Source organism: Meleagris gallopavo, chromosome 1, assembly GCF_905368555.1.
Source record: "Meleagris gallopavo chromosome 1, MGAL_WU_HG_1.1, whole genome shotgun sequence".
NCBI classification, from domain to species: domain Eukaryota; kingdom Metazoa; phylum Chordata; class Aves; order Galliformes; family Phasianidae; genus Meleagris; species Meleagris gallopavo.
Genome location: NC_139404.1, coordinates 62362110 through 62387223, shown reverse-complemented (window position 1 = coordinate 62387223; position 25114 = coordinate 62362110). Strand labels below are relative to the sequence as shown.

General features: G+C 40.7%; 1 protein-coding gene across 7 annotated transcripts in view; it reads left to right on the top strand.

The window, feature by feature from the left end:
* EPS8 (EGFR pathway substrate 8, signaling adaptor) overlaps positions 1–25114 on the top strand; it is a 131570-nt gene that overhangs the window by 31629 nt on the left and 74827 nt on the right. Inside the window, exon 1 of one of the 7 annotated variants that reach the window (XM_085230836.1) lies at positions 1469–1619. The exons of 5 other annotated variants lie outside the window; for them this stretch is intronic. The gene's annotated coding sequence lies outside the window, so the exon portion shown is untranslated. Of the gene's footprint in view, positions 1–1468; positions 1620–13959; positions 13983–25114 lie in introns of those variants that run through there. One more of the 7 variants, XM_085230846.1, reaches the window with a different exon arrangement.

The window sequence follows — 25114 nt, the reverse complement described above, 5'->3', positions numbered from 1 at the left end:
AGTCGGCTTCTCCCATCTGTGATTTTTTTTTTTTTTTTTTTTGATAAAACAATGGCAATCTGCTTCCTTCAGCAGCTGAAGCACTGTGATTCTTTGACAGCAAATGTGTGGAGTGCTGCCTTGCACCTTGTAACACTCTTCTTTATTTAAGATGCTGTCATGCTGGGCTGACTGCTGCCTTCCCAGGAGTGTTCCACCAAGGAATTACTGATGAGATGCAGGCTGGTCTGCAAAACACACACTGACTATTAAAAAAAAACATGTGTGCCCTTACCTATTGCTAACCATTTAAACGTCTCAGAGAATTTTGGAATGAAGCAGACACTCTGTGCATGGGGATGGTCCCATTAAAGCATCAGTGTGATATAGCTCAGCATCAGGTACTGAATCTTCCTGTGACTATCAGATTTGAAGATTGGTTCTTTGAGCAGAATTTCCCAAAGTCACCTTCTTGAGAACACAAAAGGAGCCACTTGTAGGACTGAATATGGAAAGGGAAGTATACGATGGACTCTTGCCCAAGACCTTCACATTTTTTGCCATGTTGCTAAGAGTGTTCTTTGGGACATTTGGACAAAAACATGAAGGCTGGTGCACAACTGATCTGTGCGTGCTGGTTTGATAAGTGGCAGAGTTTGAAAATGACTGGCCTGAAAAATGATCAGCGTAATTCTGAGTTTATGCTGGAGGAGATGAAGTAAGAACAAGGAACTCAATTACGTTATTTCAAGGTCCACTGGTTTATTAAACCAGTCTAGGTTTTAATTAAGGGAAAGTTTGAAAAAACAGATTTTGTGCTATTATAAAGTATCCAATGTATTTTTGCAAGTTGCAAGGTGTGTGTCTTTAAGTTCCCCTCACTCATTACTCCTGTTCCTCCTGCTTCAGTGCAAGCATAGCAGCTGCTGACTTGGGAGCCACTTAAGGTGTACACAGTTGCCTGACATTGCTCCAGAGCTCTGAACCCCAGAGCTTAAATAGTACACCAACTTCAGCACTAACTCTGGCAATCTTTAAGAGAAAAGTTTTTGAAATTATTGCGATTGATTTTCTGGTTGTCTGGAAATCGAGAAAGCAGGCTAGTCATTGAAGTTTTTAACCAATAAATAGTTTCAATTATTAGAAGTTAGAGACCTCAAATTTTATAGAAGCTTAATCACTGGAGGTAGAAAAAATGATTCCCCCAAAGCTCAGTGAGAGGGACTGTGTCTTGGTAGGGAAGGTCCCACATTTGAGTATGTTTGCTGGCTGTCATGGTTCTCAGTCTGTTTCCGAAGCCTGAATACCACAATGGGGGAGAAGGCAAAAACCTTTGCTCTCTATGACAGAGTTGGGAAAGCATCTAAGTGTGGAGCGACCTCTTTTGAAAATCAACACCATCAGGAAGGTACAATGGAGACTCACTGCACAAATAAAGATTGTGTCAGCCAACGCCTGTTTATCATGTCAAGTAGTGAGTACATCGTGACGTAAATCACCTTGTGCTATGAATACATCCAATTGGATAGGTTTGCCTGGGACTGCACATAAGAAATGTGTCCGAGTTCAAATGCAGTTTTTTCCTTTCCTGAGGGCTGTAGTAATATCGTGGGTGTAGAGCTTGAATTGCAGCGTATGTGGTGAGTATCCTGCACTTGGGCTTAGACTGCTTTATGTTCTGCTTTAATTCCTTCTTGGTTCTGTTCTGCTACTTGAAAACACAGCGTGCTCTTCTGAAATAGCAATATTAATCTTTGCCTGCAGCCTGAGTTCTCTAATACAATTTTATTTTTTTTAAATTGTTGATGTTTTTGTATTGATAGTGCTTTTTCTTAATTCTGTGCATCCTTTGGTGTTGGGGCAGTGTTATTTGCAGGTGATTGGTCAAAACAAATTGCAGAATCACGTAAACGAATCTCCTGCCCCATTTCACCACAGATGCTGATTACTGTATGTCGGAGATGCTGAAACATTGAGGCAAAAACTGCATATCCCCATCAGCCTGCAGGTCGCTAATGGTTAGTTATCAATGAATGTTTTGAAACCTAAGAAAATATTAGCTTAAGCAGTTCATTTGAACAAATCAAAACACTCTTTTGTTAGTACGTGTTTTGCTTAGTTCCACGGAATCACTGAAGCTAGGTGATTATTTCTGATTGCTTCAGCATAGCAAAATAGAACTTAATTCTTAATGGGAGTAAATGGCATTTACCCTCCTGTTAACTGTGCCAATCACCTTTATTTTTTATTTTAAAAATAAAATTCCTGAGAACTATTACGGGTGTGGGTTTTTTTTTTTTTTTTTTTTCCCCTTTGATCCTGTGTTTCAAAACATGTGGTTACCTGATCTTTTAAATCCTAATGATAAGGAGGGGACTCTCCCATCAATATATTCAGGGCCTGGCTGCTCACAGGGGGAATTGCCTTTTGAGAAATAGATAAATGTGGGCACTGTGAGTGCTATCCTTGCATGTGGTGAGATTGCTGCTGCTTATGTGTCCTGTGCTGCAGGTGGAAGATTGGTGTCATGTGTGAGAGCCACGCTGCTCTCTGGATACCAACAGCTTGTCATTGCGGAGAGTGTTTTTCCTTATGGTTTATCACTGAGAAGGTTCAGAAATGGCCATCATCTCCTTCCTCCAGTGACTCAGGGAGTGGTTTTAGTGTGCTTACTTTTAGGCTCATTGAGAGGGGAGATGCTCCGTTTTTTGCTTGTGCTGAGTTTACGTACAATCATTTTTATTGCCTAAGTCAGATTTTCCTAACCTTACCCAGAGCCATTAAAGTCCATGTGGAGAAAAAATGGATGTAAAGAAAAGGAGTGGTGGGAATGAGGCAGAGGGAAGAAGTGGTAGTTAAACAGGTTTGGGTTTTGCTTACAGGTGGAGTGTTTATTTTATAATACAGCAGCTATTTGTAGTGCACAGGGAAGGTGAGGTGCTGGTGAATATGTGTAAGTGACATTTGCAGTTATGTGGCAAGGAGGGGCTGAGCATGAGCTGGTTCTTTCCTGGTTCTTGTAACTGGATCTGTAAAAGATGTCTACGCGTTGTTAATTCCGTTCCCTGCTCTGGGTGTGCATGCCGTGTGGCTGGAGATTAAATTAGCAAATGACATCTGATTCTATTGAAACAAAAGGAAGCCAAACTCCCATGGGGTGCAGGTGGAGAGCACCCTTCCTCCTCCCCCCTCCGTTCTGGGAAGCTGTGGTGGCCATGTTCGGCCTTCACAGAAGGTGTGCAAGCAAGGGAACACACAGGCCTTACTGCGTATGTGTAAAACCAGGCTGCCCTTTGATATGGCAGAGAGGGTGTGCTTTCAGGCAACGGCCCTCTGCTTCCGAGGATGAGTTAAGTAACCAAGCTGCTGTCTTAGAGCTAGACATCAGTGGATCCTTAACGACCAGTGCCTCGTATTACTTCCATCTCATCCCACATACGTGGGGTGGTGACAGGGCAGCACACATGGAAGGAGATTTGTCAGCCAGCCAGTATGCTTCACTAGTGCGAGCCGGTGACATCAAGCCGTGTTACCTTGATACTTGGGTATGACGAAGGACATCAAGGAAGGAGATACACTAAGGTGCTCTGCAGAATAGTAAATTTACTTCAGTTCAAAATAGATATAACAATCTGCTGTAAAAACTATGTACTGATACAAAAGTGACTGAGAATTATAAGATATATACAAGTATTTCACACGAGATGTGCTTTAAAGTTTTAATGATGTCACACTGTTACAAGTATACTTTGAGTTGCTTGAAGATGTTATAAATGTCACTTGTAGGTAAAAATTGCCTTAGCAAAGGTCTTGGATTTTTTTTTCCAAGTTCTATAGTATTGTTCCTAAGCTAAGAATAACAAGCATGATTCTAGCCAAATATGTTTTTCAGTAAAATGCAATCCCTGTTCTCAGAACCATGTATTTTCAGCCACAAAAAAAACCCAGTGGAGCTGGGAGGAATGAGTTCCCACCTGAGGCAGCTCTTGCAGAATTTCCTTCCATATGTATTGCTCTCATTCCCAGTGTTGGTGAAGGTGCTCTGAACATAACTTTTAGAAAGTGCCTGGGAAAATCTGAGTCACTCAGGAATGATCCAGGGGCCATAACAAACACAGTGAAGTTAAAATGTCTCGTTTTGCTGCATAATCTCTGAATTAAAAATAAATGAAGCATGTATTACTCAGTTCTATCAGCTCCCTGTCTCTTAGATAGGAACAATAATGCTTGGTGATTCTATTTGCAAGACTAACTAGAATAATAGAATATCCAGAGTTGGAAGGATCTCATGAGGATCATTGAGTCCAAGTACTTTAAAGGCTGTCTTGTTCCTAACTGAAACTTGTTCCTAACAGCAAAGAATCACAGAGGAAAATGGAGACTTCTCAGAAGCAGAGGGGCCTCTTCGTAGTTCTGAAAGTAAAGCCCGGGAAGGCAGACATAAGGGGACTTCATGATGGTTGAGAGCACCCTGTAACCTAACCTGCCATCAGTATTTTGAATCTTGTCACGTTGTGTCTTTCACCAGCATAATTTAAACACAGTCAGCTCCTTTTAGTGGCTTAATTAGTTAAAAACCACCTTCACTGAGGAGATATTTAATTGTGTCTTCTAATTCTTTATTGAAGCTCTGCTCTGGCTTTTTGAGAATCTGAAGAATGCCACTAACAGAGTGGAACCAGCACTCACAAGAATAAATTAATAGAAGCACCATATTTGTGTCTTTTACCAACTGATACATTATTGAAGGCTAATACCGCATCCCCCATACTTCTTCAAATTCATTTGTTCCATTTTGGTTCATTCTTTTGAACTATTTTGCGATGAATGGGTTCACTTTACAAGCCTGTGATCAGTAGCAGCTGTTCATTGTCATCCTTTAAATCGAATCCATCTGCCAGTGAGTTCTTTAAAGTGTGAATTTCAGATTGTCAGGAGACTTGGTAATACCAGTATCCGGATGCTGTTTGCCAAAAAGGGGAGGGGAAATCCAACAGTGCACTGAAGTGAGCTCTGGGATACCCTTGCAGTTTTCTCTGTTGTACTTTGCTGCAGCCTGTGGAAAAGAGAGATAAGTGGCTGCAAAGCAGTACTTCTGCACTGATATACAGATAAGTGTTCAGTTGTAGGTTGTATAAACTAATGGGCAGATGTACCACAATTAGCTTTCCAGAAGCTGCATGCAGTGCTTACTGCCTGTTGTTTAATCCTGACCCTTTGATGAATGTCTATCACGTGCTCTTTTGGGGCAGATGAGCATTCTAGAGGATGAATTTAAAAGGAAGAGAAGAGGCTTATGCAAATCAGCAAAAGGGAGACAATGCTTCTTCTTTGCCCCAGCATGCATGCACCATTTCTTATTTTCGTTTGGATTTAGAGGAGTCTGAAGCGTGTCAGCTGAGGCTGCTTTGCAAAATGCATTTGCTGCGACATTTGAGAGCAATTAATGATCATTCACTAACTTATAATGGTCATCCACTATTTTCATAACTTTTACATACAGTTACATTCAGTCCATAATAATGGTATTAGTAAATTACATAGTGTGTATGAAACCCAGCTTGGACTGCAGCCCATTGCTCTTATCTACAGATAACTTCTGATGTCTTCCTTCTGCCCTGTTTCTTCCTCATCCCAGATTATAATGGGAGGATTGAGCTTGTGCTGTGGTATGTGAACAGTTCTTTGGAAAAGCATTTGTTGCCAACAGAAGCTTATTCACCACAAAATACCACATGCTTAGCAGAGTATATATAATTTTTTTTTTTTTTTTTTTTTTTTTTTTTTTTTTTTTTTTTTGGTATCATTTCACTTTAGGAGGGGCAACCTCTTTTCTCAGTGAAAAAACTCCTGTTTTGTAATACGAAGGCCCTACAGAATTCCTAGGTGCAGGGCTCTGGTATGATCTCTGACTGCTGGGTGTATCTTCCAGCAGAGTTGGGTAAATGTTGCCCAGTGACAGATTCACGCTCACAGGAGGCCTCATGTGGTGTGTTAAGTCTGGAGATTCTGGTGCAAGCTCCTTGTTCTCTGTTTCACCGTTGCAGTCTCTGAGCCTCACTGGACAATGATGCAGCTGCCCTGCTGCTGCGTCCTTAGGGGAAGTGCCAAATCAGCGCTTTAATTAACACTAAATTCAGCACTGGCAGAAGTATAGAGAAGGAACAACAACAACAACAAAAAAAGCCAGCAAAGTAACAGCAATACAACAAAATTCTCAGGCTGGTTTGTAAGTGCGTATTTTATGTCAATTGATGTTAGAGCAGTATTTTTGAAATGAAGTGTCCCTTGTCATACGTTGCAAGAAGAATCTTGCAACTTCTTTTTCAATGTAGAGAAAAGGGCATTCTGTATGGCAGAGCTTCTTATTGCTGAACACACGATAAATTCAGATGATTTTCTTTTTTCTAGATGAAGACTCATTAATGTGTTCCCGCCTGGAGATGGTGTGAATTGCACATGGAGTGAAGAGATTGATTGATGTTGGCTTATGCTAAGAAAATATGGCTGGCAGAAGGAGTCAATACATGCTCTTTTATTTTTCCTTGAAGTGCATTGTTTTTCTTGCCTGTGTTTAATCAGAGAACTTAGTTGGGAAATGTAATTGCTTTGGAGCTGACAGTATCTTGTTATCTTCCTTTAAAATACTTAGTGGCGTGAAAATACAGTCATTAAGATCTGGCACTCATGTGAACGCCCACTTCGGATTATAAACATTAAGTATCTGCAAATTTGCTGCAGGCAAAGAGCAAGCATTCTGTCCTTCACCATTTAACCTAGCAAGGAGTACAAGCTGTGCACCAGTCAGCTAGTGAAAGACTTGATTCTGCAAGCCTGTGGACAAATAGGTGTCCCTATCCACTGAGCAGGAGCAGCTAAGAAAAGCCTTCCTGAGCAATCGCTCGTAGAGGGCTGCTGGCAGTTCTGGAGAACCTACTACCTTCTCACTTTGGCTTTTCAGACTTAACAAGCTGGGCCTGAATGGAGAGATTTGGCAGGACAGTAGAGAGGAAAACTCTTTCTCTTCCTGCTTAAAAGTGTGGGGTTAAACACAGCATTTTTTTGCAACGTGGGAAGGCATAGGTAGGGTATGCCGAGCCTGCTGGGTGGGTATTTGGAGAGGCAACAGAGCTGTCTGAGAGGATTAGGAACGAAATGCCTTGATATGTTGTCTAGACTGTACTGATAAATAGGATGAAGTGTTGGTTTTTATTTGTTTATGTTGCTTCTGTTCCTTAGGCTTTTACAACCATTTCTAAAAATAAAATAAAATTTAAAAAATCAGTATTTCAGCACTGTGATATGTCTTAAGTAGAAATGCTGATTGGTGTTTATGTCTTCTGTATCATTACCTTCTCACATGTGTGATGAATAATGGATTTTTGTCAGTGTCTGTGACTGAGTGTATAATTTTTACATCTCTGAGGTGAATTACTAATGTGAGCAACATCATTAGTGCTGTGTAAAACTTGAAGTTTCCTCTGCATTATATTGTCCTTGAATAGTTGCAAATAAAATTATGGCACCTGGTTTAATTTTTATCAGTTATACAGGACTATTTTGTTCCTGGAAAGTAAGGTACAGGCAGTACGATCTGAAGAGTTTTGTTATCTCTGTTAATTGTTGCAGTACTTGATGGAGGTTTGAAACAGCAATGGTTGATCTGATCGAGATAGGAGAGCAAAATTTTGAAACTGCTAGCAACCCAATTGTCACGCAGTACAATCTTAGCAGATAATCTGATGGTTTATCATGGTGCCTCAATTTATACTGTAGCTATTACAGGCTACAATAGAAGGAAGTAGAAATTTCTTCCATTTTATTTATGTATTTCTAAATGCTAGGTGAAAGAACTGTTAGCATGTAGAATATGTAAAACTCAATGTGTTTGTATAATCTACTGTTGCCAGTATCTTTACCTGTAGGATTTCTTCCTAGGAGAATTTACCATTTACCTTTTTTTTTCCCCCCTCTTTTCTTTTTGGCAGTGCTTTGGTAAGCAGAGTTGCTTAGTATTTTATACTGAATCTGGGAAAATGTGTATAGAGGGAAAAAGATCTTAAAACCTGCACTTTGTTATTTATTCACGTACAGTTTTCCCTGAAAGCACCCCAGTGACCTCTGTAACCATATAGTAGTCTGTCATCTACCATTAAAAACAGGATTACAAGGAGCAGTGAGCTAAAGGATACATTTGTAAGTACCCAAAATTAAATACTAAATGTACATTAAGATGATTTACTTTCATCTTCACTAGTGGTGTGATAAAGTTGCACTATGGGAGATATCACTGGATAATATGAAATAAGAACAGTGCTTTTTAGGGTGATTTTTTTGCTGGGATGACTTTGACCTGAATCAGCTAAGTATTGAGCCATAGCTGTACATGCTTGTGATACTTCTCTCCTTGCAGTTGCTCATCCAGAGATACAAACTAGTCAGGAAGACAGGGCACGGGTGGTTGAATCATACTTCGTGATTTCACAGAATAGCTGTTTTCCTGCTGGCATAATTTAAATTTCACTTCTCTGTTGCACTGCGGTTACATCAAAGTAAGCCTGCAGTTCTGGCTTCTGTGGCTGCTCAGTTTGAAGCTGAGTATGTGGCAAGGCACTATGCTTATTACTAAGCTCCTAATATCATCTGATTTTGTGCCTTTCAGCGTCCTTTCCGTGGTTCAACTAAGAGCCTTTGCCACCATATCGTAAGTCTTAACATCAGACATGCAGTGCATGATGCATAACATGGTGCTTTGTCTGTGCTTTGTCTTCTGGAACCAAAAAGCATTTAATGCAAGGGAAAGCTGTTATCTTTGTGGACAAAATCCTGATAAGTAGAGGTCTAATTCAGATGACATCTTAGTCATAACATCCTATCAAATTGCACTGAGTAGAATTATGTGCTTGTGAGATCCATGCGAACATGTGAACTTCAGCTCCTGTGTACTTGGAGGGAGGTGATCCTCTCCCTCTACTCTTCCCTGGTGAGGCCACAGTTCAGAGAATACAGAGATCTTCTAGAGAGAGTCCAGTGGAGGGCCACAAAGATGATTAGGGGACTGGACCATTTCTTTATAAGGGAAGGCTGAGAAACCTGGGACTGTTTAGTGTGGAGATTATCTAAAGTGAGGAATTCAAAGGGATGGGACCAGGCTCCTTTCAGTGGTGTGTAGTGACAGGACAGGTGGCACTTGGCACAAACTGAACACAGGAAGTTCCATACAAACATGCAAAAGAAATTCTTTACTCTGTGGGTGACAGCACTGGAGCAGGCTGCCCAGAGAGCTTGTGGTGTCTCCTCTGCACGCTTTCCTGTGTAACCTACTGTAGGGAACCTACTTTAGCAGGGGGTTGGACTTGATGATATCTTGAGATCCCTTCCAACCTCTATGATTCTATGTGCAGCTGGTTACACTAATGATTAATATAATAGAGGTGAAATGCAGAAAAATATGGTCTGTAGAGCAAATAAGGAAAAACAAATTCCTTCTGAGAAAAGCAAGAGTAAAGTTCAGAGTACTGGCAAGGCACTCCTACACCTGCACAGTTTTATAGCAGTCATCTGTAAACCCCAGTTGAAGATTATCATTTTTTAAACAGTCAGATAATTATTCTTCAGTTTTCATGCTGATCCCTCACTGATTTCAGAAGGTATTTTCTCTGCCTGATATTTTTAGTAAATGTCACAGAGATCAACTACTTTATGATGTGGTCAGTTATCAACTATTGGCTGCTAGCAGATACAAAATATTAAAGCAAATTAATCCAATCCTTGAGTTGCTGTGGTTGTGTGTTGCAAGGGTGATCTCGCAGAATCATAATCATAGAGTGGCCTGGGTGAAAAGGGCCACATTGATCATCTAGTTTCAACCCCCCTGCTATGTGCAGGGTCGCCAACCACCAGACCAGGCTGCCCAGAGCCACGTCCAGTCTGTCCTTGAATGCCTCCAGGCATTCACAACCTCGTTGGGCAACCTGTTCCAGTGTGTCACCACTCTCTGTGTGAAAAACTTCCTCCTAATATCTAACCTAAACCTCCCCTGTCTTAGTTTAGAACCATTCCCCCTTCTCCCATCCCATCCCATCCCATCCTATCCTATCCACCCTTGTAAACAATCATTCCCCCTCCTGTTTATATGCTCCCTATGCCATAGTTTTTTTCATTTAAGTAAAGCTGTTGACTTTTCCTTTTTGTGTGGGAGAATTTTTCGTGTAGTTGTTACTAGTATTTTCTGTGTGTATATTAAAAAACCCACAGGTGCTAAACTATTACATCTTATTCTTGTTTGGAGGAGACTCAAATTCACATTAGAACCCTTTCTACTTAGTTGTTATTGTTAATCACATTGTCTTAAATACAAAGCAAAACACTTTTCTATTGTGGGTACATTTAGAAAAGCATTTTCCAATTTTAAACAATTCATTGTTTAATGATTGCATTATATGAATAATTGGAAAAAATATCCCTCAGTTTCATTCCAAGCATTAATTTGTTATTGGTATGGCAAATACAGTTACTCAAGCAGCTGTAAGCCACAGTCCCCTTCCCCTGTTCCCTCCCTCTGCTTAGTTCCTTCTTTCTGTGCTTCTGCATGCTCCATCTGTGTGCATGTGTGGGATCACTCTCTCCACTGTCTCTTCCTTGGACTCATTTCCGTTCTTTGCTGGCAAAGAAACTCATTTTTGAATCAGCAAAATCAGCCAGACCTTCCAGGCACTGCTTATAGCTTGTTTTGAAGATTATGAGAAGTGGGAGGAGTCCTTGAAATCAATCGTATTGCTGTTCTGACACTTCAGCTTTGGTTTGAACACCTGCTGTCTACTCTGGGCTTTTCCTCAAAATTGCTCATGTGAGGTCAGTAGTTTGCAAGCTTTTTTTAACCAGCCCTTTTGTCTCCTGGAGTTGTACCTGGAACCTGAGTTGCCTAGCAAAGCTGAGCTTTGAGTATGTGCATCTTATGTTTCTTTCATTTCCAAGGAATGCTCAGCCTGTTGCTTGGTGTTCTGAATGGCTCCATACATGGTGTTACGTGTGCAATTGCTGCTGAAATAACAGAGCAAGACCCTGTGCAGTAGGCAGTAACAGTGAGATGAACTTTGTGATACATAGGAAGCTGCAGGGATTATGCTCCTAATACTTCTGCAAATCTCTGTAGAAAATCTCTTTGACAAGCTGAGTGGGGGTTTAATGGGTGTGGCTGAAATGCTAAGGGATGCCAGCACAAAACAGTAGTGACTTCATGGGCACAGTTTGCACTGTCAGCTGTGTTCCAGTGTATGTGCATTGGGATTTTTCAAAGCAGTCTGGAAAAATGTAATCCTGCATGTTGCATTCATTTCAGTAGAAATTCTGTTTTCTGTCCTGCTTTGCTTTGAAATTTCCATCTTTTTTTTTTTTTTTTTTGAAGGGGGGAGGGAAGCCGGACAGACTTTATTCTTAAGAGTTGCATTCTTATGAAAAGGCAACAGGTTAGTGCACACGTGTACCTATTATTTGTGTTATCAATAGCAGAATAAAACTGACCTTGGTCTTAGGGCTTTTGAGATGATTGCATTAATTGCTTAGATTCTTGCCTTGTGAAACTAAGTTATTTGCTTTGAAACATGCAGTGATTTAAAGTTTTGTTAGAGCTAAATTCACGATTCCTTCAGATAAACTATACTGCCTCTTTGAGAAGCCATGCTTTTCTTCTCCTCTCCCCTTTTATAATGGTATTCACAGTTGTAAGATTAGAACACAAAGAATAGATGTTACACAGAAACAAGGTAAATGTTTACTTATTAAGTGAAGGAACTCTTGGTTAACACCCTCTGAAAACGCAGTGAGGCACTTCACACAATAACTAACTCATAAGAAGAGGGCACCTTTTTGCTGATATGCAAAGTTCTTTGTCATTCAGGGAAGAAGTCAAGCAGCATCTCCAGTGTCAGTGACTCCTGACTGTATGTTTTAAGTATTTTTATTTGAGGTGGAGCTCTGTAAGAACCTATTATTAGCTATGAAATAACTCATTATTTGCTATTTTGGAATCAATTATCACTGGTCAAAGTATGTAACAAAAAATGGATACGTGTCATACACTATTGATAATATCAGACTGTTAGCCCTTTGACTGTATATAGCTTATTGGCAGTGAAGTGTCTTGCAAAATATGACTCTGGGAGAGCTTAAAGCATTAATGTCACCTTTCAGATGACGAAAATGTAAGCTGTGAGTACACAGCCTTAATCCTAAGGATTTCCTTTTTAATTGCCAGGATTTTTTTTCCGCAAAGTAATAAGCGTGTTGCTTCTAACATCTTTCAGCATATAGTAGAGGCTTGACAGTGACGTGTAGACTTTCAAGCAGGCACTACAGTAGATGACTCTTTTTGTTGTTTGTATCAAAGGAAAGAGCTTGCCTGAAATCTGACCTAGTTTTTTATATATATATATATGTAGTATAATGGTAGCTATATCATTTGGATACAAACTGAGTTTGTTTTGGAATAATGAAGAGTTCCCTTTCTGAGTGCTACACTAAAACAAAATGCTTTTCTACTGAATTTCACCCTGTGTTGTCCTAACCAGTGATAGAGGAGCTCAAATGCCAGCCTGTAGTGAGAACAAGCAGGAGCAATCCTGCTTTTACAGGTTGGGAAAATGAGATGCAGAGATATGAATTAGAGAGGGTCAACTGTGAATCCAGCATGGGAGGGAAAAATGAGACGTTTTTCTAGAGCTATGGTTAATTTTATTTATTTATTTTTCAAATAGGAGTGAGGATTTTTTTTCTCTATAGGGATGATGTATGTATGTGGGACTGGGGCACCTCTAAGGTAGTACTGTTGCCTTTGGTCTAGAAGTTCTGAAGAGATGGCTACATTTTTGTGCGGCTGTGTCTATGGCACACATGACACTTAACTGTTGTAGGAGCAACTGCCTCTTCATCTGGGAGCAAATTAAGTGTCTGTGGTACTGACAGAGAAGTAAGAAGGAGTAGAGCCTTATCTCTGAGGGGTTTTGAGTGAGCCTAAGAGATCTTTCAAATATTTTCCTGTTGACTTAGTGAAGTCACTGGTTTCAGCTGTAAACTTTTCTTAAGAATTAGGTCTATCAATAGACACTAAAGATAGATATGAATTTGGGAGGAGGCGTGAGGAGCTCTTTTCAGGAGGGCCTGTATAGCTGTAGGCCATGAACTTCCTGGAATTACAGAAGAAGGGTTTGAGTGGGTGTGGGACCATGTCAGGGCCATGTTCTTGCAGCAACCTTGTGCAAGATTTCCCTCATTCATTTCTTTGAGTGTTTCTGCACTTATTGCAGCACACAAATCCTCCCTGAGCAGCCAGGAGATACACCATGAGGTTGTAGCCAGATTTGTTTCTCCTGCAGAGAAGGAAAGGGGGAAAATACCTCAGACATACCCCTGCTACCCAGAAGAAGGAGTGCAGAAGTGTGGGGGACACAGAGGTTCTGTGCTGGTTACAAGAGCTCAGTCTTATGACACAAAGCCTCAGGTGCTCTCTCTTCCCATCCTTTGCAGATGCTTAGTTTCATTTTGCTGTGTCCCCGAAGGATGACTTTGAGTCCAAGAATTTCTTTGTGTTTTAATTACAGAACCTGTTGACTTTCACCTATGCCTTTGGCAGTACTCAGCCAACACCCTTTGTCACCTACTATCTGCGTTGTTAATTTGAGCTGAGAGAAACAAACAAAACACTTTTTTTTCTCTCATGCTGTCCTTTGAAACCCTGCAGTGCCTGCAAGGCAGAGCGTTTTGCATCTGTCTGAGCTTCCTAAACGTGGTGCAGAGGACCAGCAACTCCTGGCAAAGGGCAGGAGCACGGTGAGTCAGGACTCATCTTGTGGTTCCAAGCTGGCAGCTCGCCCGGTCATCTCCAGCAACGTCACTTAGGAAGAGGATCAGGGGCTTAAAAGTAGGAAGCAGGCAGCAGCCCATCCCACAGTGACAAGGAAGGGGCTCCTTGTCCTAGAGCAGGAAGTAAGTTGCAGTGGATCCAGGTATGTTTCCTTTTGATTAACTCTTGTTCCTGTACTTACTGTTTTACAGTAAGTTATTTTTTTTTTTTCTTTCTTTATCAGTACATTCTTGAGCAATATGAAAGACTTAAGTCCAAGGTAACTTCTGACACCTTGTTCAGTCTCTGTTTTGCTGTATTCCAGTAATAGAAACTCTCTCCAGATTTTATAAACACTTTGATCTTGTGCACTGGAGAGATAGGATTATGGCTGCATACACCTATCTGTAATCATGCCGTGTTTGACTGGGTTGTTTTGGCTCTGAGAAAGTTGAAAGAAAGTCATGGTGTGTGTTTGTTTAAGTTCTCCTGTTGAACTCTGAGGGCTGTATTCTATACCCTCACTGTTCACAGTAGAGGAAACACTGGTGTGAATCTGATAAAGCTGCCAGCTGTAACTTTGATCTCACCAACTGAATTGCCAAAGAAGATAGCAAGAAAGGTTGCCTTGGAAGAATCAGAGAAAATCATGTTCAGCATTGGAGAAGTGGTAGATGGGGCAGCTTCATTTTGTTACCTGTAGAAAGAGATTCAGGTTTTGAAGCTGCCTTTGTGCTTGATGGTGGCTGTCACCCGGCAGTGACTCATAGGTGAGAGCGTGGGGCCACACCTGTGCTGTCGCCTGCTTTGGTCCTCCTGGTTGAGACCGCCTGGTCTGGCTGCCAGGCCAGTCCCACGACTAACAGGGCTGTATGGATGGCAGACAGATAGAGGGGTGCTCCTATTTACTCACTCTCCTTTTTCTGGGAGACAGAGGCGAGCTGGGTGGAAACCTTTCACCATCTGGTATCAGCCTGCAAGAAATCAATGGAGCCGGCTGGGCTGCATTACTCCTTCACTGTTATGATGATAGCCCTTGTATAAAGTAGTTATTTTAGATTTTTTTTTCTTTCTTTTTTTTCTGAGTACATTTTGACCAATTTCACTTCTTAGTTTGTGAGAAGCAGTGCTCTTGGTCTTCAGTTGTCAGTCTGCTGTTGGATATTAACATCTGACTTTTGGAATTAGTCATGTAATTAAGGAGTGGTTTGACCACATATTCCATGTTTATAAAAATGGCTAAGAAATAACTTAGTGAGTAATAATGGTGCTAACTGCCGATCCTTCGGTCTGCAGTCCTGGTGCTTGCACAAGCAGCTATAACTTTTTCCTTTCCAGTGTTCAGCCAGCCCCATCAATGAACGCTGTGATGCAGCAGAAGTGGCTCTGTTCTTGAACTGCTTGAAGTCAAAACCTGGTTTAGAAGAGAAAATTGAAAAATTTGCTTCATGGTCTCCTTTTCACTATGTGTTTTTTTCCAGTAGTTCATGTGATACTTAGAAAAATATTGCTGTAGTGTGATGTGTCTTCTGGATGTTGTATACAGGCACTTAAAGAATATTTTAAAAGTTTGAATTCTGAATTAAAAAGTCAGGAACTCTGAAATTTGAGGCTTTAATTGAAGAAGAGAGGCTGATTCTAATAAGAAATGTTTTAAATATACAAGTTGGGCTTTTCACTTCAGATTAAAGTTTAGTTAGTTTGATTTAAACTTTTTTTTTCCTTAAAATTTGTAAATTGGCCTGAATGACCCTTCAATTTTTGGGGAAAAAAAAAACCTCTGCTTTGTCACCTTCCCCTGATATTGCCATTTCTGATTTTGCTTTATACAATTTGATATGTTTAATTTTCTCTTATATATGTCAGTATTTTCTGTTACAATATTTGTGTTAAATAGGATAAAGAATTGAATATTTTAGCATTTTAGTAAATGTATTAATTAGCAAACAACATTAGTTGATGTTTTTGAGAGGATTTTTAATTTTTTTTCTATGTATTTTTAAAATGCCCTGAATCTGTGGAGAGATGTGCTGTGCATACTGAGTCATGGCAAAGGATTCCCAGTTGCAGCTCCTCTCTCTCTGATAGTGGATTCATGCCTTTTAGCATGAATTCAGAGCAATAGTTGTGCACAGCTGACAGCGAGCAGCCTCACAGCAATGATTACTACTTCAATGCGACACTGAGTGCTGTTCTGCCTTTGGAATACCCTGTACCTCAGTTTCCTCTATGTCCCCTTCTCTGCAGCACTTGGTGTTCACCATCTCCCTTCCTGAAAAAGAAAATGTCAAATCCTCTCTATTTTTAAAATATTTTATAATTTCCTTTAGTGCAAAGGAGAAATACTAGTTAGAGTTCATCAGATTAAACTGCAGCAAAGCTACTTTTTACAACAATCTGTTCTGAGATTTGTAGTGGTGTGTCATGTTGAATAATTCTCACTTCAAACTCAGGAAGCTTAAATTACTTTTAATGAGAATGAAGCAGCAAAAGCTGGATTTAATAATCAACTTGCTTTATTTTAGTTACAAAACTGAGAAAGAAAGGCTTTTGGTGATAGTATCTGTAGGTCTGGAAAAGAACAGTCTGCTTTTGGAGATGCTTTTAAAACCTAAGCAGGAGTTTACGATGTGCCATAGGGATGCCAGTCCATGTTTTGCTTCTTCATTATGGGCATTTTTGTTCCAAAGCAGTTTTGTTTGCAAAGATTACAAAAGCACTCTTAAAATGAAGACCAGTGAAGCACTAAGATTTACCAGAGCTAATATTTCAGCAGTTATACCTGGCTTCTGTTACTACTTGTTTTAATAAAAGGTCTGTATTAGATATTTGTTCCATTCCAAAGTATCCCACTAAAAGTGAAAAAGGTAATATTGTACCTTTACAATACGCAATAAAGAAACAGATTATTTCACAGAATCCTTCAGGGATGTGTTTGGGATTCATTGGTTTTACAGCCCCCTAAAACTGAGTGTTTATAGAGCGTTTAATCTGGTTCTGCCATCCTCTGCTCCTGCTTAGGTTTTTAAAAATCCTGCCCTGTCACAGGTCTCAGCAGTTACACCTCTACCATCAGCAACTTCTTCCTTCATGAGCTTGTCAAGTATCTGGAGTGCATCTAAATTCATGTAGTTAGTAGCTCCCAAAAACATATAAAGTGCCTAGAATGCATAGAACTGGCTGGAGAATTAAGCTGTATTTTAATATAAAAAGAGAAAACCAGTGGTAAGGGAGATGTTTGACAATTACACTATGTAATTAATTGAACTTGGAGGCAAAGCCTTTGTGATGGGTTTTGTGATTTAGCAGAGCTGGTTTATATTGAAACAGAGGAGGAAAAATATGGGATGTAAAATAATATATACAAGAAGAAATGTTCATTTTTTTTGACCCCTTGAATGGCAAACCTGTGATCATAGGTCACTGTCACTTAACTGTTTGATTATTGCCACAGGCAGCACTGAGCTAGCATTCCCCTCCCTGTAGTGCTTCCCTTTCTCTAGTTTGCCTTTGCTATCTTTCAGTCTGCCAATTTTACACAAGAGCCAGGATAGTGGGAACTGTTTAAATGAAAGTGTAGAGCTAAAGGCAAAAGGAAGGGGACTGAGGAGGTCTGGCTCATAGCAGTCTCTCCAGGAGTGGGATTCAGTGGAGACCCTTATGAATAAGGCTTCAACCTTAATGGTTTTTCTGTTTAAAATGCCTTTTTTTTTTTTTTTTTCTTTTTTCATTTATCAGTACCGGTTTTACAGTCACCAGATCTTTTCTCAGGAAAAACAGGGTATGCAAATTTAAGTTGTGATGAAAGGGGCATGGAGAAACACAAATAAATGCACCCTTTCTCCTCAGAGAACTTCCTTTTTTCTTCCATCTCTTTTTTTTTTTTCCCTTCTTTTTTCTTTGCTCATAAAAAGAAACGGAAGGTCTGTCTTTTCTTCACATGGAGAGAACTCCTTTCAGCACTGTATCAAGTGCAGTGTGCTGTTAATCATTTAGGCGTTTTAAGTTGGAAGGGAAAAAACAGCCAGGTTATTCACTTCTGTGCTCAGTCAAGGAGATAAATTTGATATGTGAGAGTGGATATTTTGGTTTTGTTTTTTATCCAAATCGGGAGGAAGGGAAACGTATTATAAGTTGGTGACAGCTCTAATGCCCAGATGTGAATACTTCAATAATCATCATGTCCTATAAATCTCAGACACCTGTCCAAACATCGGGGTTAGCCTAGAAAAATACTGATATTTATTTTGCTACCTGAGTTGATAGTGTTGATAGTTGATAGTCTACTGAAATCCATGTTTGCAGCTGAGCTTAAATGCATTTTAATTCTGTTTGTACTAACCAATGCTTGAAAAATCTGGCACTATCATACTGCTCATGAATTAGAACACATAATTTGTTTTATTTTTTTAAATAAAAAGACAAAATAAGGGTAGACCAGTGGATAAGTTGAATCAAGAAATGCTGAAGGCGAGGTTGAATGGGGCCCTGGACATCCTGATTTACTTGGTGGCAACTCTGCCTATGACAGGGGAGTTGGAACCAGATGATCTTTATGGTGCCTTTCAATCAAAGACATTCCATGACTCTGTGCTCCTATGATAAGAACTTGCCCAAGTGAACAGACACACTGCAGTCTGTTTGCAGTGTCTAGAGTGCCCGTATACGCTCAGTGGTTATTCCCCTCTTCTTTGGCCAAAATGAATTAATTTTCAAAAGGTTTTGCTTTTTCCTCTTTGAAGATAGAAAATGCTTACATGAAGCCTTCAGGCAACCGAGGACATATTTTTCTTGGGGAGCTGAAGACTCTTAAGCTTTACAGCCCATTAGCAGAAGCTCCTCTGTAGTGTGCACATGAACCATGCAGTCCAGATGTGCGGCCCCTCCAGTCCCTTGCAGGGATGTTGCCTCTTCTCTGGAGGAAGCATCTGAAGGCCAGCTCATGGCAGTGATCCTGGGTGAAGATGGGGAATGGAACTTCAGGACCAAAATAAATGTTTTTCAGTGCCTTCCTTTCTTTCTCATTCCATAGGGGACGGTAGGAATGTACTTAAATTCTTAGCTGCATTAAGTAATGAAAGGCAAGAGTGTTCTGATGTTCCGTCTTAACAAACACAAAGCCCTACAAAGCTTTACTCACAATCATTTTAGAAAGCAGAAAGTGGCTGCTGATTGGAAATGGAATGCAGGAGACTGAACAACTTTAAAGTCTGGAGAGATAGAATTGAAAGGATTCTTAATCCATATGTGACATATTCCTTTATCATCTTACTTTCACTTTTTTCTTCTCTTGCTCAACTCCTCCTTTGCCACAGAAAGGAGCTGCCTAAAGAGTTGACACAGATGTAAAGTGGGGTATGGAAGTAGAAGTGATGATATCCTTAACACTTAGCACACAGCTTAGTGTGTGCTAAATTTGTAAGATTCAGGCTATGTTAGCTAGCTGGCACAATGAGCACCAGCACAACTGCCTGGCTAATTTGGTGCCCAAATATTGGTGTTTGTAGGACAGGACCAAAAATCTCAGTGCGTGTTTGTGGAAATTGACCAGTTTGTGAAACGTCTTCATTGTGTTTCTTCATTGTACCATATGAATGTATGATCAGAGTGGAGACAATGAACAAGCACAAAAGCTGATTACATGTTAGGTTGGTTTACCAGGTATAGAAAAGAGCTCTCATTTAATAGGTTGCGCTTGTCAAGCCCAAACAAGGGAACAGTCATGGAGGAAACATATGTTGATACGCTCTGAAAGTCTGCTTCTCTGTCTTTCACATGAGTCATAAGAACTGGCAACAAAAAATAAAAAATAAAAAATACTTTTCAGTGATTCCTTGTGAAACAAAAGGGAACCATCTGCTATTACTAGACTGTCAGGGATATACAGGGACATTTTCCCACAACCAACCTGACACCTGACTGCTCACCAAGAACATGTGCTTGCAAAGTCTTGAGTGAGAGACAGTAAAGCACAGCCTACCTCCTAGGGTGATGGATGTGCTACACTTAGTGATTTAGGAGGTGTGAAAGAAATGAGATGTAAAATGCTTCTGAAAGGTAGAATGTGGCAGCTGGAGATAATCCCTAACCTGCCCTGGGAGGGATAGGTGGTAGTGGTTGTTTCACACTTTGGTAAAGTGGTGTGTTATGCTTCCATTGTAAATTTTCACTGAAATACTCATTTGTGTTTAACCCTTTTCATGGAATTCATGTAATGGTATTTGAGTTACTGGAACTTTTCTGAAGTGCATATATTTGGAGTCAAACGAGTGTGAGTGTATGATAGCACAGGTACTATCCGTACGTGTTAACAGACGTGTTTAAAAACACTTTCTCCCATAGCAGAGTAAGACATCCTACACCTGCAATTAAATCAAGATGCATTAGAAGCCTGCAGTCCTGTCATCTGCCCACTAATACTTTTCCTGGAACTCAACCTCATGTTGCACATGAGCAGCCCAAACAGCTCCCTTTATTATCAGGCTGAAGAAGAGAAGATAGTTATATGTAAGTGCAGAAAGTTAAGCCCATGGGGGAAGTGTCTGTAGGAGAGGAGATCTCCCATCACCTAGCTTGAGTGGCAGTTTGAGTCATAAAAAGCCACACATTTGAGAGAACTTGGTTTAGGTTATTTTGTTGTGTACTAAAAACTTGCCTGAAGGTTCAGCCAAAAGAAGAGCAGCTCTTCTAATCTGCTTCTGCAGCATTTTAAGATTCCCGCAATGTAAGGAAAATGTTTTCTTGAATCTGAAATCTGGAAGGAACTGAAAGCTCTGACTGACAATAATAACAAGAAACTTTCAGTGTTTCTCTGACCTAAGCTTTTGATTTGTTCCTTAGAGGCATGAAGTGAAATGCATCGATGAATCATGAGCTCAAATGGAGAGTATTTAGTAATATGTAGATCTATCTATCTATCTATATATTCATACAAATATGTGTATTTAAGAAATATTGCCTGCTAATTTGAACTCTCTGTCAGTAAGATGAGCAATGAAGTTAACTGTAGTTTTTGCTACTGCTATATTGAGCTTTGTATTAAGAAAAAAATATGGGACATGGTGTAGAAGGATCAGGCTTGATGTCGTTATTTTTGGGTGGATGTTCTGAGAAAATTGCAGGGTGGCACAGGGTAGCGCTGATGACTTTTTTCTGGGACATTAAGAAAGTCTCAAATGCTTGCAGATGGAAATGTAGTGTATGCTGTGTTACATTAAAGAGAAACAGTTTACTTTCAGGAGCTTCAAGACAGATAATGTTAAGAAAATAATGGTGATGTGTTTTGTCTGTGCGTTTTGGGTGGCTGTGAAAGCCAGTCTTCCTGTTTTACTACCTGTTTCTTCTTTAAGAGGCTTCCTCATCTCTCTGATATCTAGATTCCAAAGAGCAGGCAACACTACTAGTTATTTGTGCTAAGTATTGTCAAAATAAAATACAAAATATTTTAAATCCTCACTTTCCAGCATATGTTTTCTGTCCTAATGTTCCTAATAGTTTCTAAGAAGTGTTAGCTTGCCAACTGCTCAGAACTTTTGTGACCTCTTTTCAATATTTTACTAATCCGTCTTGTAAAATATTATTTAGTCTAATTTTGATAGGATCACAAGGTGAAGTAGATTTTTTGGACTATAGTCTTGAGATGATGAGCTGCTATTTATGTATAATATATTTGTTGCATATTTATTCTGTATATTATACATACAACACCTATACAGATGGTGTTCAACTTTGAAGGGAAAACCACTTATTAAATCTTTTTATAACAATGTGTGTGCTTATTGATTTGCTGCTCTAGATTTTTGCCTTTAATAATGCTTGTAAACATAGCATTTTATGAGGAAAAGGTGCAACCCCTGAATTGGAAAGTGATTGTTTAAAAGTTGCTTTATGAGGCTAGAATTTCTGTTTGGTTCTGGATTAAACACTGGCCAGTCTGGTAGACTGAGCTCCCTTCTTGAGCATTTTCACCTCATTAAGTTTGTGTAGACCAAAGCGTGCTCTGACACAGTCTTTTTATCACATTTCCTGTTACTGAGTGGTGCTGTAGGGGCCATCCGGATGCGTAATAGAAAATTAATGAAGAACTTAGCTTTATATATGGAAGAAAAGCATTCAGTTTGCTGTTGCAAACATCCTATTGCAAACAAGCATGAAAGCAGTAGACCTTATTTATCTCAATAGTCAGCAGCAATCACTCTTGACTGTGCACCAGAGCCAGATTTGCTGAGTGAGAAGATGCCTTTTTTATTCTGTTATTTATCAGAGCAGAACTGCTTCCTTTACTCTCAAAGCACTTTATTTATTTATTTTGAAGATTGCACTCTTGCAGAAGAAGTGAAGTGTAAACCCATTTGAAGAGAAACTGCATTCAGAAAAGTACTTCAAACCTGCTTTTAAAGGTTATTTCCCACTTTTTTTTCTTTTTTTTTTTTTTTCCATTATTCAATATTTATCAAATAGATTCAAAGAAACTTGCTATTTGGTGAAGTTATTTGTATGCTACCCTGGAGCTGTTGATAAAATGCTTGTGATAAAATACTGGTCAGCCTGTATAAAAGTAGGCTGTAGCAAGCTAGGGCAAAGCACAAAACCAGCACGGGCTGTTCAGATGCTTCATTTGTTTTCAACTTCATTATTTGTCTTTAGACATGTAAAATGTAGTGACTTCAGTTTTATTCACCTTTCCCAAAGGGGGAAGAGGGACCCTGAGGAAAAGCTAGCAGGTCTCATTGGCAGGGCTTTAAACTAGGGTTGAAGGAAGAGCTGGGTAATAGTGAGCCTGTCCCTGACAAGGTGTGGGACAGCTTAGGTTAGAGAGACAGGGTGTTAGTGGAGGCCCTCAACCTGCTGTTTTGAGATGTGCTGGCAACACTGCAGCGCATCTGAAATCTTATGACATGAACCAGGGACCACTGAGGCAATAGGAGAAGACAATAGGGAAACTCTAATGAAGTACTTCAAAGGAATTAAGGAGTTATTCTCCAAGAAGGCACTAAGGCCATAAAAATATAGAAGATTGGTGAAGACCTACAAGATCATCCAGTCCAACTGTCCTATCACCAATAGGTCTCACTAAACCATATCCCTCAACACAACGTCTAAACATTCCTCGAACACCTCCAGGGTTGGTGACTCCACCCACCACCTTCCTGAGCTGCCCGTTCCAGCACCTGACTATTCTTTTGGAAAAGCAGTATTTCCCAACCTGAATCTCCTCTGGCACAACTTGAGGCTATTTCCTCCAGTCCTATCACCAGTTACACAAGAAAAGAGGCCAATCCCCAGCTCACTACAGCCTCCCTTCAGGTAGTTATAGACAGTGATAAGGTCACCCAAGCCTCCTCTTCTCCGGACTGAACAATCCCAGCTCCCTCAGCCATTCCTCATAAGGTCTGCGCTCCAGACCCCTCATCAGCTTCGCTGCTCTTCTCTCAACACACTCCAGGGCCTCAATGTCTTTCTTGTAGGCAGAGGCCCAAAATTAAACACAGTATTGGAGATGCAGCCTCACCAGTGCTGAGTACAGAGGGACAATTACTTCCCTGCACATGCTGGCAACACTGTTTCTGATACAAGCCAAGATGCTGTTGGCCTTCTTGGCCACCTGGGCACACTGTTGGCTCATGTTCAGCTGAGCATTGACCAATACCTCCAGATCTGTTTCCTCCTCACAATCTTCCAGCCACTCTGCCCTAAGTCTGTAGAGTTCCCCGGGGTTGCTGTGGCAAAAGTGCAGAACTCGGCACTTGATCTTGTTGAACTTCATCCCAATGGCTTCAGCCCATCCATCCAGCCTGTCCAGGTCTCTCTGTAGGGCCTCGCTACCCCCAGGCAGATTGACACTTCCTGCCAACTTGGTGTCATCTGCAAGCTTACTGAAGGTGTTCTCAATGCCATCATCAATAAAGGTATTAAAGAGGACAGGCCCCAGTATAGACCCTTGGGGAACACCACTCATGACCAGTCGCCAGCTGTATTTAACTCTGTTCACCACCACTCTCTGGGTCCAGACCTCCAGCCAGTTCTTTACCCAGCTATCTACCCAGCTAAAATGTCTCTATACCAGTGCTCACAGCTTACGAAGTAACCTGGAGGAGTTGGAAGCCACCGTGCTTCTAGAAAACCATGACAAAATCACTGAAACCTGATGATTCCCATGACCGGAATGTGGCTATTGATGGCTAAAAGCTGTTCAGAGGGGACGGATGATGAAGGAGGGGAAGAAGGAGGGATAGGTACCCTGTGAGGAGTATAAGGATACTGCTAGTCTGTTGTAGAGATAGAATCAGGAAGGCCAAGGCCCAACTGGAAACGGGCTTGGCAATGGGTGCGAAGAGGAATTAAGAAAAGCTTCTAAAGTCATATCAGCCAGAATAGGAAAGCCCAAGAATCAGTGCCCTCCTAGCGAGCAACACAGGCAAGCTGGTAACAACAGACGAAGAAGGCGGCAGAGGTACTCAATAACTTTTCTGCCTCAACTTTACTGGCAACTGCTTTTCACGTGCTTGCCAAGCAGAATTTGGGGACTGGGAGAACAGTGTCCATCCCACCCCACTACAAAGATCAGGTTTGCAACCACCTGAGGAACCTGAACATCCATAAATTTATGGGTCCCAGTGAGATGCATCCCAGAGTCCTGAGGGAATTTTGTAGTCACCAAGCTACTCTCGAAGACATTTGAAAAGTCATGATGTTCAAGTGAAGTGCCTGGTGACTGGAGAAAAGGCAAGGTTGTACCAACTTTTAAGAAGGATAGAAAGGACAACCCAGGGAACTACAGACCTATCACCCTCACCTCTGTGCTGGGGAAGACTGTGGAACAGACCCACCTGTAAGCTATGGTAGAGCACATGGAAGAGAAAGAGGTGATACAGGATAACTAGTGTGGTTTCACCAAGTACAAGTCCTGCCTGATCAACTTAGTGGCGTTCTACATTGGCATGCAGTTAGCATCAGTGGATGAGGGAAGAGCCACTAATGTCATCTGTCTGGACTTCAGTAAGACTTTTGATATGGTCCCCCACATCCTTCTTTCCAAATTGGAAAGTTACACATTTGACAGGTGGACTGTTTGATGAACAATCAAACCCAGAGAGTCGTAATCAATGTCCAGACGGAGTTCAGTAATGAATGCTGTCCCTCAGGGGTCAGTACTGGAACTGATATTCTTTAATATCTTAATCAATGACATGGACAGTGAGATTGAGTGCACCGTCAGCAAGTTTGCAAACTACACCAAGCTGTGTGGTATGGTCAACATGCTTGAGGGATGGGATGCCATTCAGAGACCTTGAC